Source organism: Symphalangus syndactylus, chromosome 19 (genome assembly GCF_028878055.3).
Source record: "Symphalangus syndactylus isolate Jambi chromosome 19, NHGRI_mSymSyn1-v2.1_pri, whole genome shotgun sequence".
Lineage (NCBI taxonomy): Eukaryota > Metazoa > Chordata > Mammalia > Primates > Hylobatidae > Symphalangus > Symphalangus syndactylus.
The window spans coordinates 63,295,299-63,307,628 of record NC_072434.2 but is presented as its reverse complement, the minus strand read 5'-3'; positions in this window follow the sequence as shown (position 1 = coordinate 63,307,628).

The following is a 12,330-nucleotide window of genomic DNA, read 5'->3' as shown; positions in this document are numbered from 1 at the left end:
CTAAAAATAGGGCTGGGAATCACAAAGAGATTTTGTTGAAATCTAGGTGAGAAATTGAGTAAGAATTCACAATAAGGCAGAAAAATGTGCCTTAATTTTTGGCCTGAGGTTTTCCATAAGGAGTTAAGGTAAATCTTTGTAGGCAGGAGTGTGGAGGGCTTGGAATGGTATTAGTTGTCAAGGATTTTCTGCAGACCTGCAGAGGATACTTTTTCTATCCCTGGATACTGAGGTATGACCCCAGTGGACTTATTTTATTTTTATGGTATTGGTAGGAATTTTTGTTAGTGACTCAGTTAGGTTAACCCTGAACTCACTATAACAGACCCAAATGCTGCCATGGCAAAATTCCTTTGCAAACTGATAGGAAGATAAACTGCGTGAGAGCTGAGCCTTGTCATAGGATGTACCTGTTCAACAAAAACCTGATATTACAAAAAAAAAAAAAGGTGAAGAGCACAGTGAATTAGCATTTTGTATTAATTCAGTAATTCAACTAGCTTCATTCCAAAGTGATCCCAAGTAAATGAGATCTGCTGTTCAAAAGTAGAGAAAGAAAATACACTCACCCAGAACAACTCCAAAAGAGTGGAGTTGAAAAGGAGGAACAAACAAACAAACAAACAAAAACCAAACCCATAGCTGCTGAAGTTTCAGCCTCAGTGTTATATGCATTAATGTACAGGAGAGGTATGTGTCCCTTGATGCCCCTGGCTCTTTAATGGGCATGGATTTCAACCATGGTATTCACCATAAGAGTAAATTTTGACACATTTTGACCCAGGAAGTAAAATACGAAATTTGACATGTCTTTGGCATTTAGAAAAAACGTACAAACTAGAATTCCAGCTTGTTAGTTTTCTGGGTTGTTTAGGAAGTCAATTACAAGGAAAATGACATTCTTCATGTGTTTTATAAATGTTATGGAAATTCCCTACCTAAAAGTGAATTTAACTGAGCAATAGCCTTTTACTAAGGAAGGTCAAATTTTCTTCTCTTTGAAGTCTTTCAGGCTCCTAACCAGTTTGCATATTGAGCTTCCCAGAACTATTTTCAACTACCTGGGGCAGTTGAGCATGAAGAACACCATTCTCGATGTCTTTAGCTACAAATTGGTATGCAAATGGGCTCCGGAGGCCTGGTGAGGAGGGGTACACCCCTTAAACCTGTCTGTTTATTACTGAGGAAGTTCTGATCAAGTTTATGGTGTTAAAGACTCCAACATATCAACTCCATTGAAGAGTAGGACAAGCCATTGTAAATATGAACCATCAAAGCATTAGCCATTTCAATGAAATGAAGCAAATCAATTGTTTTTCAGAAAGGTGCCTTTCAGATCTCCTTTCTCAGGTTCTGAGTTTCTGTATTAAGTTCACATTAAAACAACTTGTGTTAAGAGGATTTTAACTCAGGATTTTGGAAGGTCAGTGACTTGGCCAGTAAACCATGATTTCCCTAATCTGTGGCAAAACAACAAACGTGCTACTTTAAAGCCATTTAAAATTATTCGGTGACATTAGCACTAGGACAAAAACAAAATAGCTAAAATAATGGCAGTGATTTAGATTTTGAATTTGCTTCTATGTATCAGTTTACTTTTATTTAATATAGCATTAATTGTCCTCCCTCCTCAAATCTGTTCTTGATATGTGTTAGATGCTTGTGGACTTTAGAGATGCTAGTTTTTTAAATAAAAATGTATTTGGTTAATATATTTGTAATTTTGTGTTGTATAAAATAATTTCAGATGCAAAGAGGATGTTGAATGAGGTTTCTGAACAAACCAGTAAAATAGTAATTACCATATCACATACTGATTATTTATTTTAATATTAATTGAGTGCCTTCTAAGAAGCAAACATTGGATTCAACATTCTTGGATGTTATTTCACTGAATGTGAACATTATCAGCCTCCACGAGCTGTAGGCTTCTAGAGATTGGATACATTTTCAAAACCTTTGTTTATTCTTAGGAACTAGTAATGTGCCTAGTATATAATAGGTCCTCAAAAATGTTCTGTTAGATAAATATAAATATATGTGGACAGTTTTTAAAAATATTAATCTCTGGGTTGAGAATTTGAATTCAACGTATGAAGTCATTTGGACAAAGCAAAAACAAAGAAGCAAACTACAGAATTTTTTTTTTTCGTGTGGTCAAAACAAAATTTTACCAAGTATTTTATAAGTTGCATTTACATTTAAATTGGGAAGTGACTGAGATTAGAGGAATATATTTTGCCTAAAAATTATATTGAATTGAACAAGTATAAAAATAAACCTGCTGTTAGGTAGAAGTTTTGGGACATTTCCTGAAGGTGAGCTATTTTATTAAAATTAAAGCTAGATAATGAAAATCAGAACACCTGACCCACAGTCAAAGAATTACTTCCCTTTAAACTGGTTAGATGTTACTTTTGTATAATACACAACCTACTAACATGGATAGGTAGGTAAAGAGATAGAGAGAGATAGAAAAAGAAAGAAATAGAGACGGGGTTGGAGGGAGAGAGAAAGAGAGTCATTTTGCATCAGGAGCCAGGCACTACGCTAGGTACTGCAAAATATAGCATAGAATTTGAAGTCTGGAAACAGGCAATAAACAGATAATTTTAATACAAGTTAGGCAGAGAAAGTGAGTGGGGTGGAGGGGGTATTGGCATAATCCCAGCAGAAAGAATTTCAAAGACAAAAAGCCCAAACCGTGAGAAGTTCAATGTAGCTAGAGGACAGTGGAGCTGTCAGCAGGTTTCCCGTAGGGTGGGTAGATGATACGGTTAGGCTTTGTGTCCCCACCCAAATCTCATCTTGAATTGTAGTCTCCCAAATCTCCATTATCCCCACGTGTCAAGGGAGACACAAGGTGGTGGTAATTGAATCATGGGGGTGGTTCCCTCGTGCTGTTCTTGTGATACTGAGTGAATTCTCGTGAGATCTGATGATTTTATAAGGGGTTCTTCTCCCTTCGCTGGGCACTTCTCTTTCCTGCTGACTTGTGAAGAAGGTGCCTTGCTTCCCCTTTGCCTTCTGCCGTGATTCTAAGTTTCCTGAGGCCTCCCCAGCCATGCTGAACTGTGAGTCAATTAAAACTCTTTCCTTTATAAATTACCCAGTCTTAGGCAGTTCTTTATAATGGTGCGGAAATGGAATAATACTGCAGGATAAAGCTTTGTTGAAGACTGTAAAACCTGCTAAAATATTTGCTCCCCCAAGTCCCCACCCCAAGGCAAAGAGAATCTTTTCAAATATTTGCCTGAAGGAGCAGCTTGATCTGAAGCGCATTCCAAACTTCAGCCAGCATCCCTCCTCTGGATGAAGTTTGAAGAACAGACTGAGAGGATTCATCCTGATACAAGCTGCTGTAGTTAACACTGGGTATTTCCATTATACTGTAGGAAAGGTTGGAAGAAGCAGAAGTGGGGGAATTTAAGAAAACATTATGAGAGAGAGAAAGGGTTGAAGCAGGAATTCTATATTTCTGACTTGAGATATTGGGAGAGGGTTGAGTTGTAGTCTGTAGATACGATGCAATAACACAGGGAAAGAAAACAATAATGGGGGGGAATGGGGGAGAGAGTAGCACAGAAGTCATGGTGAAACGGGAAAAGTTCCCTTGTCCCCTTCGTAGGGCGTGCGATAGGGGGTGTGGCTCGATTCTTCAGTGCTCCGATGCTCAAACTTCTACGGGAGCATACAGATAAGTAGGTTGTGGGGCTTCGACCCCTCGGCAGCGTCTAGGGTTGGATGTTCACAGCTCCTGAATCCCCAGTGGGCGTGTGTTACCATGTGCTCTTTTAGTTTTGTCATCTATAGGTGGCTTGTGTTAACCAGCAAAATTAGATCCTTTACCTTGTTGCAAAGACAGAAGGCTTTCTGTATCCCGGGTTCTTGCCTTGGTGTACCGGAAGAATCGGATCACACCTGGGCTTGGAGAATGAGTGTAAGGTTTTATTAAGTGGAGGCAGCAGATGGGGGAGCCAGAAGGGGATGGAGCGGGAAGGTTTTCTCCTGGAGTCGGGCTGCTGAGCGGCCTGGGGTCTCCTCCGGGACTGCCGGGGCCAAACTTCCCCTCTCTCCACTGGTAGATGGCCCGCCGGTGTGCCAACATCTGTCATGTGCTCTTCCGCTGGCGTGCGCCCCTCGACATTCAGCCACTTGTATCCTCTTCCACCAATGTGTTCCTCTCCACATCCAGCCACTTGTTTGTCTGCCTGCTAGGGTCTTGGGGGTTTTTATAGGCATAGGATGGTGGTGTGGCAGGCTAGGGTGGTCTTGGGAAATGCAACATTTGGGCATGAATGCAGGAGTGCCTCTCTTCACCTAGGTCCATGGGTACACGCCAAGGGATGCAGCCCTCATCCGGGACCCCACCCTTCTCCTCCCAGCACTTCCCTGTCCCCCTTCCGTATCAAAGGTAGAAGAAAAAGATGGATTAATTTAATTTTAGATCTGTTAAGCTTGAACAGTCCTTGAGACATTCAACTGAAACATTCAGTAGTTCGTAGATTGGAAACAAAATTTGGAATAGGCAAGGAACTTGGAAGTCATTTGGCATTCTCTAAATCCTGATTCTACTAGCGCAGGGTCACTTTCAGCTCCAAAACTAAAGTCATTTAGGAAGTCTTTATTTCATATTGCTCCCGCAAAATCTATGTCTTTTTAGTATTTATGGTTTAGAATATATAGCTTTTTAAGAGCGTAATAATTTGCAATGTTTTAGATATTGATTTGCAGAAAAAAATAGTGTCTAAGGGCAGAGATTGTATTCAGGCATTCTGAGCTGAAATTCCACGTCTCTTACTTTCTAGTTGTGTGACATTGAGCAACTTACTTAACCTCTCTGAATCTCAGTCTCTTTATCTGTAAAATTAGAGTATCATTAGCTGAATAAAGAATTTTTATGAGGATTAGATAAAATAATATATAGAATGGTTGGTGGAAAAGGTGACATGTCACAGCAGCTTAATAAATGGCTAGATTAATGTTAATAGAATAAACACTGCTGACCAGTAACACATAATAGACATTATAATTTGTCCTACCATATTTTCTCATTTATTGCTCACAGAAACCCTGGGAGGTAAATATTATTTCTGTTTTATAGAAAGATAAATGAATCACAGTGGTCAATAGCTAAAAAGTCATAGAGCCAAGATTGGAAGTCAGATTTTAAAATTCTTATGTCTAGTGTTTTATCTGCTCCCTTCTGGATTTGGAGATTATGGGTCAAAAGTTCTTGTCTATTTCTCCATAGCTTCCAGCTTCGTACTGTGTAGAAGGATGCTCTGTAAATATAGATGAACAGATTCAGGACCATATGGAATATTTATTGAGCTTCTACTACAGGCCAGGCACTGCAATATGCACTGAGAATACAAATAATTTATGCTTCACTTTTGATTTATTGATGCAGCAAACATTTTTACAGAGAACTATAATACAGTGGGGTCCATGCTCAACCACAGGTAAGAAAAAAACAAAACCTTGAGGAGGAAGCACTTAATTTTGTTATAAGGTTGGGGTACGGAAGTAAAATAAAGTTCAAAAAAATCTCAGAGGAGGTGAAATCTGAATTACACTTATTTTGGAGAATTTTATTCAAAATAAAAATGTTTAATCCATGTTTCTATTTAATTGAGAAAGCATAGTTGGTATTGTTAGACCTCTCTTATTTCTTACAGTAAGATTTCTTATCCAAACACTAGACATGACACTGAATTAGATACAGCTTATGATAATTGATGGAACTGTTTTAGAAAAATAATCTGACCACTTTAAAAGATCTTAATTTAGAAAATTTTAATTTCATTAGTAAAAACCATTTAAAAACCAAATAACTATTCTGACTGTCTGAATTCAAATTCCAAAACCAATCTCTTACTTGATATGTGGCCTTGAGAAGTTACTTGACTTTTCTGTGTCCAATTTTCTTTGTAAAATAAGATTTCTGTAAAAATTAAATATTAGAAAGAGATAGTAAAATGATAAAGGCTCAGACTCTGTAATGAACCTGCCTAACTTTGAGTCTTAGCTCTGTTGAATACTACCTGTGTGACTGTGGGAAAGTTGCCTAACCTCTCTGTGCTTTAGTTTCTTCATTTGTAAAATTGATAACCTACATCCATTGTCAGTACAATTTAGTGAAGAGTTTGCTGTTTCCTCATAGATTAAAAAACCCTTTATTATATATTAAATTCTTACATAAGGTAGGTAGATTTGGGGACTTTTTAGTGCAGTCATTGATTTGCTGTTCCTTCTCTATCATTGAATTTGCATATTTTGTTAATCGTTTTAGTTCTATATGACATAATTTTAAATACATAAAAATTCAATTCTCCCTTCATCATTCACTCGTTCTCTCTCTTTCTCTGTGTATGTGTGTGTGTACTTATATATAAACACAGAGGTTTTGTTAGCTTATTTATTCTTTATCATGAACTTAGAATCATTTTGTAAACATAAAATAAAATTCATTGAATTTTGATAGGAATTGTATTAACCAACAAATTAATTAAAGAGAAATTGACTATTAGCTCTTACCAGCCAGAAATAAGTCAATTGTTTCAAGTCCTCTTTCATATCCCTTTCATATACTATGGGAAGATTTTCTGATTTTCTTCACAAAAGCCTCTATCTTTGCTTGTAGTATTCATTTCTTACTCTGTTAAAGGTATCTGTTGTTAACATGAATGGAATAATAATGTTTCCATTATTTTTCTGATTAGTACTCTTTTATAAAAATGTTACTGACTTTTGATGTTTATTTTGCAACTAGCCACCTTTCTGAATTACCTTATGATTTCTAATAGTCTCATAGTGGAAAATACCTGACTATCAACTGGATTTTGCACTTATGACTTCCTAAGAAAGAATTTAAATTATGTTTGTAATGTTTTGTGGGTTATTGCTTAAAAATGTAGTTAAATTCCTCCAATGTACATGGGTTTAACAAGTAAAAACAAATATTTTACTCCATAAAAACTTCATAAATGTATATAAAGATATTGAAATGAAAAAATTTATAGTTAACATATCCAGTAGAAAATGTAATTCCACTGTTTTTCATAGTTCAATGTTTCACACTTATTAAATAATGTTTTTTTAAAAATTCTATCATTTTTTTATCTGCCATGTTTTGCTCCCTAAATTACAGGAAAATGAAAAGTCCGTGAAATGGTATACATTAACACCTACTGTTATGGGGTTAGCTATGGAGAGTGGGCAGCTGCAATACTCAGCAAGTTTGATTGCTTTGATGTCTGAACACAAGATTCATTTAATAGCACTTACTTATTTGTACAAAGAAATAATACTGACCTAGGAAACAATTTGTTTTGAAACAGGTCAATGGCAGGACTTGTTCCAAAAGCAGCCTGAAAAAGAAAATTGGTAAGTAAAGGGGAAAATTTATTTGAACTGAAAATATAACATTTTATTAGCTAAGATTTAAAAATGACCATATTTCTATATTATTGATATATTCAAACTATATATTACTTTGTTAGAAAAATAAATTAGAGTTTCTGACATGGCTGTCATAGGAAAACTGTTTTTTATTTTGATATTTTATTTAGCCTATTATGACTGAATATTAAGAAAATTCAAGTACAGTAGTCCCTTCTCATCCAAGGCGAATATGTTTCAAGACTTCCAGTGGATACCTGACACCACAATTAATACCAAACCCTAAATATACCCGCCATATTTTTACCTACAATTATTTGCTGCATAATGACAATGTTCTGGTCTCAACAGCAGACCACATATATGACAGTGGTCCCATAAGATTATAATGGAGCTTCTATGTGGTATTTTTTTTTTTTTTTTTTTTTTTTTTTTTGAGACGGAGTCTCGCTCTGTCGCCCAGGCTGGAGTGCAGTGGCGCAATCTCGGCTCACTGCAAGCTCCGCCTCCCGGGTTCACGACATTCTCCTGCCTCAGCCTCTCCGAGTAGCTGGGACTACAGGCGGCCGCCACCACGCCTGGCTAATTTTTTGTCTTTTTTAGTAGAGACGGGGTTTCACCGTGGTCTCGATCTCCTGACCTCGTGATCCGCCCGCCTCGGCCTCCCAAAGTGCTGGGATTACAAGCGTGAGCCACCGCGCCCGGCCCTATGTGGTATTTTTACTGCACCCTTTTTTTTTTTTTTTTTTTGAGACAGGGTCTCCTTCTGTCACCCAGGCTGGAGTGTGGTTCACTGCAACCTCCGCTTCCTGGGATCAAGCAACTCTCCTGCCTCAGCCTCCCGGGTAGCTGGGACTACTGGCACACACCTCTGCATTCAGCTAATTTTTGAATTTTTTTGTAGAGATGGTGTTTTTCCATGTTGCCCAGGCTAGTCTCAAACTCCTAACCTCAAGTGATCCTCCTGCCTCAGCTCCCAAAGTGCTGGGATTACAGACTTGAGTCATCGCACCCGGCCTGCACCGTTTAAAAATGTTTAGAAACATACCACTGTGTTACAATTGCCTCCATTATTCAATACAGTAACATGCTATACATAAGCCTAGGAGCAATAGGCCATATCCTTCAGCATAAGTGTGTAGTAGGCTGTACTATCTAGGTTTGTTTAAGTACTTTCTGTGATGGTCATACAACAAATTCGTCTAATGGCACATTCCTTAGAACAGATTCTGTTGTTAAGTGATGTACCACTATACATACATATCTATAATAAAGTTTCATTTATAAATAGGCACAGTAGAAGAATAACAATGATAGCTAATAATAAAATATAATGATATGCCAGCAGCACTACTCTTGTGCTTTGGGGCTATTATTAAGTAAAATAAGGGTTCCTTGAACAAAAGCACTGCAATACTGCAACAGTCCATCTGATTACTGAGTAGGCGACCAAGTGACTAACCGATGGGTAGCTTTGACATCAATGCGATTGATTCATGCCCTGGACAGGACAGAGTGGGACGGCATGAAATTTCATCATGCTCTTCAGAAAAGTGCCCAATTTAAAACTTATGAATTGTTTATTTCTGGAATTCTTCATTCGATATTTTTGGACTGATGCAGACCGTGAGTAAGCGAAACCACGGGTAAGGAGAGATTACTGTAATGTTTATTCTTATAGGCTTTGACTAAAAACATAAGTGTGAAGACATCTCTGAATATCTTAAGTCCTAGCATTTTAAGATTTGGGATTGTGTACACAAGTGACTAAGCCATGCAGTCTTTCATCTGTACACACACAAGGAGAAATGCTATTTCATTTCTGCTGGCAGGTTCCAAAGGACTGAGTACATTTTCATTATGTGAAAAAAGGCAAAGGAGGGAAAGATTTTGAATACCAAAGATGCTATGAAGCAATGCAAGGCAGGCTAAAGGAGTAGAGAGAAAACCTGAAGGTGTCAGAAAGGATTTCTGCTATCAAAGCCATCAGAAAGTGATTCTGTCATTAAAGCATAAAACGACGCTTGGGGATGAAATCAGCTGCCAGTAACAGTTTTATTTAGAAAGGCAAAGTTGTATTAGTTTATCATTGTTTGTTAGTATTATTATGTATTAGTCTTATGAGAAAGGTATTTTTAAGCCTTCAAAATCATAGCATCATATATTAGGATATTAACATAGCATATTCTTATATGAAGTGAACAGATTTTTTTAGAGTGTAAATATATTTGATAATGTATTGTATAAGACATTAATTTTTAAGACAATACATAACTAAATAAATAAGTAAATAAGTTTTGCTATTCTGACAGAGAAAAAGGCTATCTCATTGTTATATTCGGTCCAATACATCCCATTTGAACTGTTGTTCATTCACAAGATAATATGTAACTTGAGAAACTCATGTGTATTCAATTACCTATCACACTAATTTAGGTATAATAGGTGCTGAATAAATATTTTTGTTTCAAGGAATGATACTTCCATTGGCTTTTTCAAAGATCTTAGAAGTTTTAAAATTAAAACTCAAGTTTGCAACTTAAATCACATGAATTAGGGTCAAATTTTCTATGTACTTTAATTTAAAACATTTTAATTATTAAATAAAGGTTGAGTTAGATCATTAAAATTAAGGTAATTTAATTTAATTTAATTGTTTAATTTAAAATATGTTATAAATGTTATGGCATTCTATGCTATTCTTTACTAAAGGATATATGTGCTTTATATTATATTATTTCCAAGGCATATGGTACCTAATATTATTTCTAAGGCATGAATGTGTTTTTAAAATGTTTTTCTACTGGACATGGTGGGGCAGGCCAGTAATCCCAGCTATCCAGGAGGCTGAGGTGAGAGGATGCTTGAGGCCAGGAGTTTGAGGCTGCAGCGCACTATGATGGTGCCTGAGAGCAGCCACTGCACTCCAGCCAAGCCAACACAGTGAGACCCTGTCTCTAAAAAAATAAAAATAAATGTTTTTGAATGAGGATATAGTACTTTTACACATTATATTCTGCATTAGGTTTCAAATAAGAGCATCATTTCTAATAAAATTTAAATAAACTAGTCTGTTAAAAATATAGTAAGTCCATCTGGGTGTGGTGGCTCACACTTGTAATCCTAGCACTTTGGGAGGCCAAGGTGGGCAGATCGCTGAGTCCAGGAGTTTGAGACCAGCCTGGGCAACGTGGAAAAAACCTGTCTCTACAAAACATACAAAATTAGCCAGGCGTGGTGGGCGCCTATAGTCTTAGCTACTCAGGAGGTTGAGGTGGAAGGATCACCTAAGCCTGGGAGGTCAAGGCTGTGGTGAAACATGATTGTGCCACTGTACTCTCCAGACTGCATGACAAAGTAAGACCCTGTCTCCAAAAAAAAAAAAAAAAAAAAGAAGAAGAAGCGAAGAAGCCTTTAAAATTATGTTTAATTTATATATATATATAAAGAAAAATATACACATACATACATATAAAGTCCTATAAAAAGAACTGTGTAACTTAAAGATCCATTAAATATCTTGGCTTTAGACAAAGCCTCTGAAACTATAGTACCAAGAAATCATAAAACAAATGTTTGGTGAATTAGAATGGCTTTCACAGTCATTCTCAATCACTCGTTCCTCTGCAACCTTCATATCTATCCCACCTTCAAGTTCTGTTGATTTCCAGGCAAGTCATTGTCCATTTGTCCAACATATCCATATTGCATAGGCAAAGCTTCAGTGCTGGAAACTGATGGGGCCTGAGAAAGTCAATGACACATATGGAAACACTCAGTATGCTCAGACTCATGCGCAGCTACTGTCCGCTGTGGTAGGTGGATAATAGCACAGTATTTTGGATGATTTATTCGACTATCTCCCAGTTCTGATCTTGTCTGATAACATGCATTCCAGTCAAGAACTCAGCTTCTCTTAAGTTCATCTACATGATGGACTTGGCAAGTATAACCCAAGGAAGAAATTATAAATAATTTTAGAAATCATGTTACCTAAATGTCTCTCCAGCTGGTACTTGGATCAGTGCAAATGAAATTTTAGTGGCCAGTATAAAAGCTTGAGGGTCTTTACATTTAAATCTACTCTTTTAAAAAAGTCAGTGACTTAAAAAATATCTGTTCTCTCTTTTTTCCTGAAGGAAATATGAAAAGATATGTCTAAGTAATTTCTGACAACATGACATAAAAAAAAAGACAAGAGACTTGGCTGTTTGGTAATAAATCCTTCCTCTCCATTATTGGCTACTGTCTATTTTATGAGCTTCGACTAAGCCACAAATAACCCATCAGCATAAATCCCTAATTTAGTAGAAGATGCTAATGAGAGGAATGTCTCCTGTATTCTACAGGTAATGAAATACCCTTTCAGGTAACATTTTTATGGTGTTTGTATTTTTTTATTTTCACTAATATCCAATCATCCTGAATTAATTGAGATCCAAGAGTACTAAATGTACAATTATCTGACACACATACCCAGCGAACAAGTATAAAATATTTGCATTATGCGCCATCCATCAGATTTATGTTATTTTCTGTATCCATTATGATTGTAGGCTCAAATGGCAATGGCCGTTAACCTGGTGAAAATACTAGTCTTCAAACAGTTGTGTAGTAATGAAAGCTTTCCGATTTGTCTAGTTTCAACATATTTATGGAAAATTTAAAACATTGCCATTTTAAAAAAGAGATGAATAATTCTTATCACTTCTTTGAGCACAAGAATAAATGAATATAACGAATGAATTACTTTTATTACAGTAGCGGGATTGAGTGAGAATATGCTGTTTCCAGTTCTAGTTAAGCTGTCCCTTCCATCAGAAAGACTTTCCTGAACATTCCTGCTTGGCTAAGAACCCACTTCTGTCTTTCATAAACCATAATCTTTTGTAAACTTTTCCATAACCTTGGTTAATTTTATGGAAA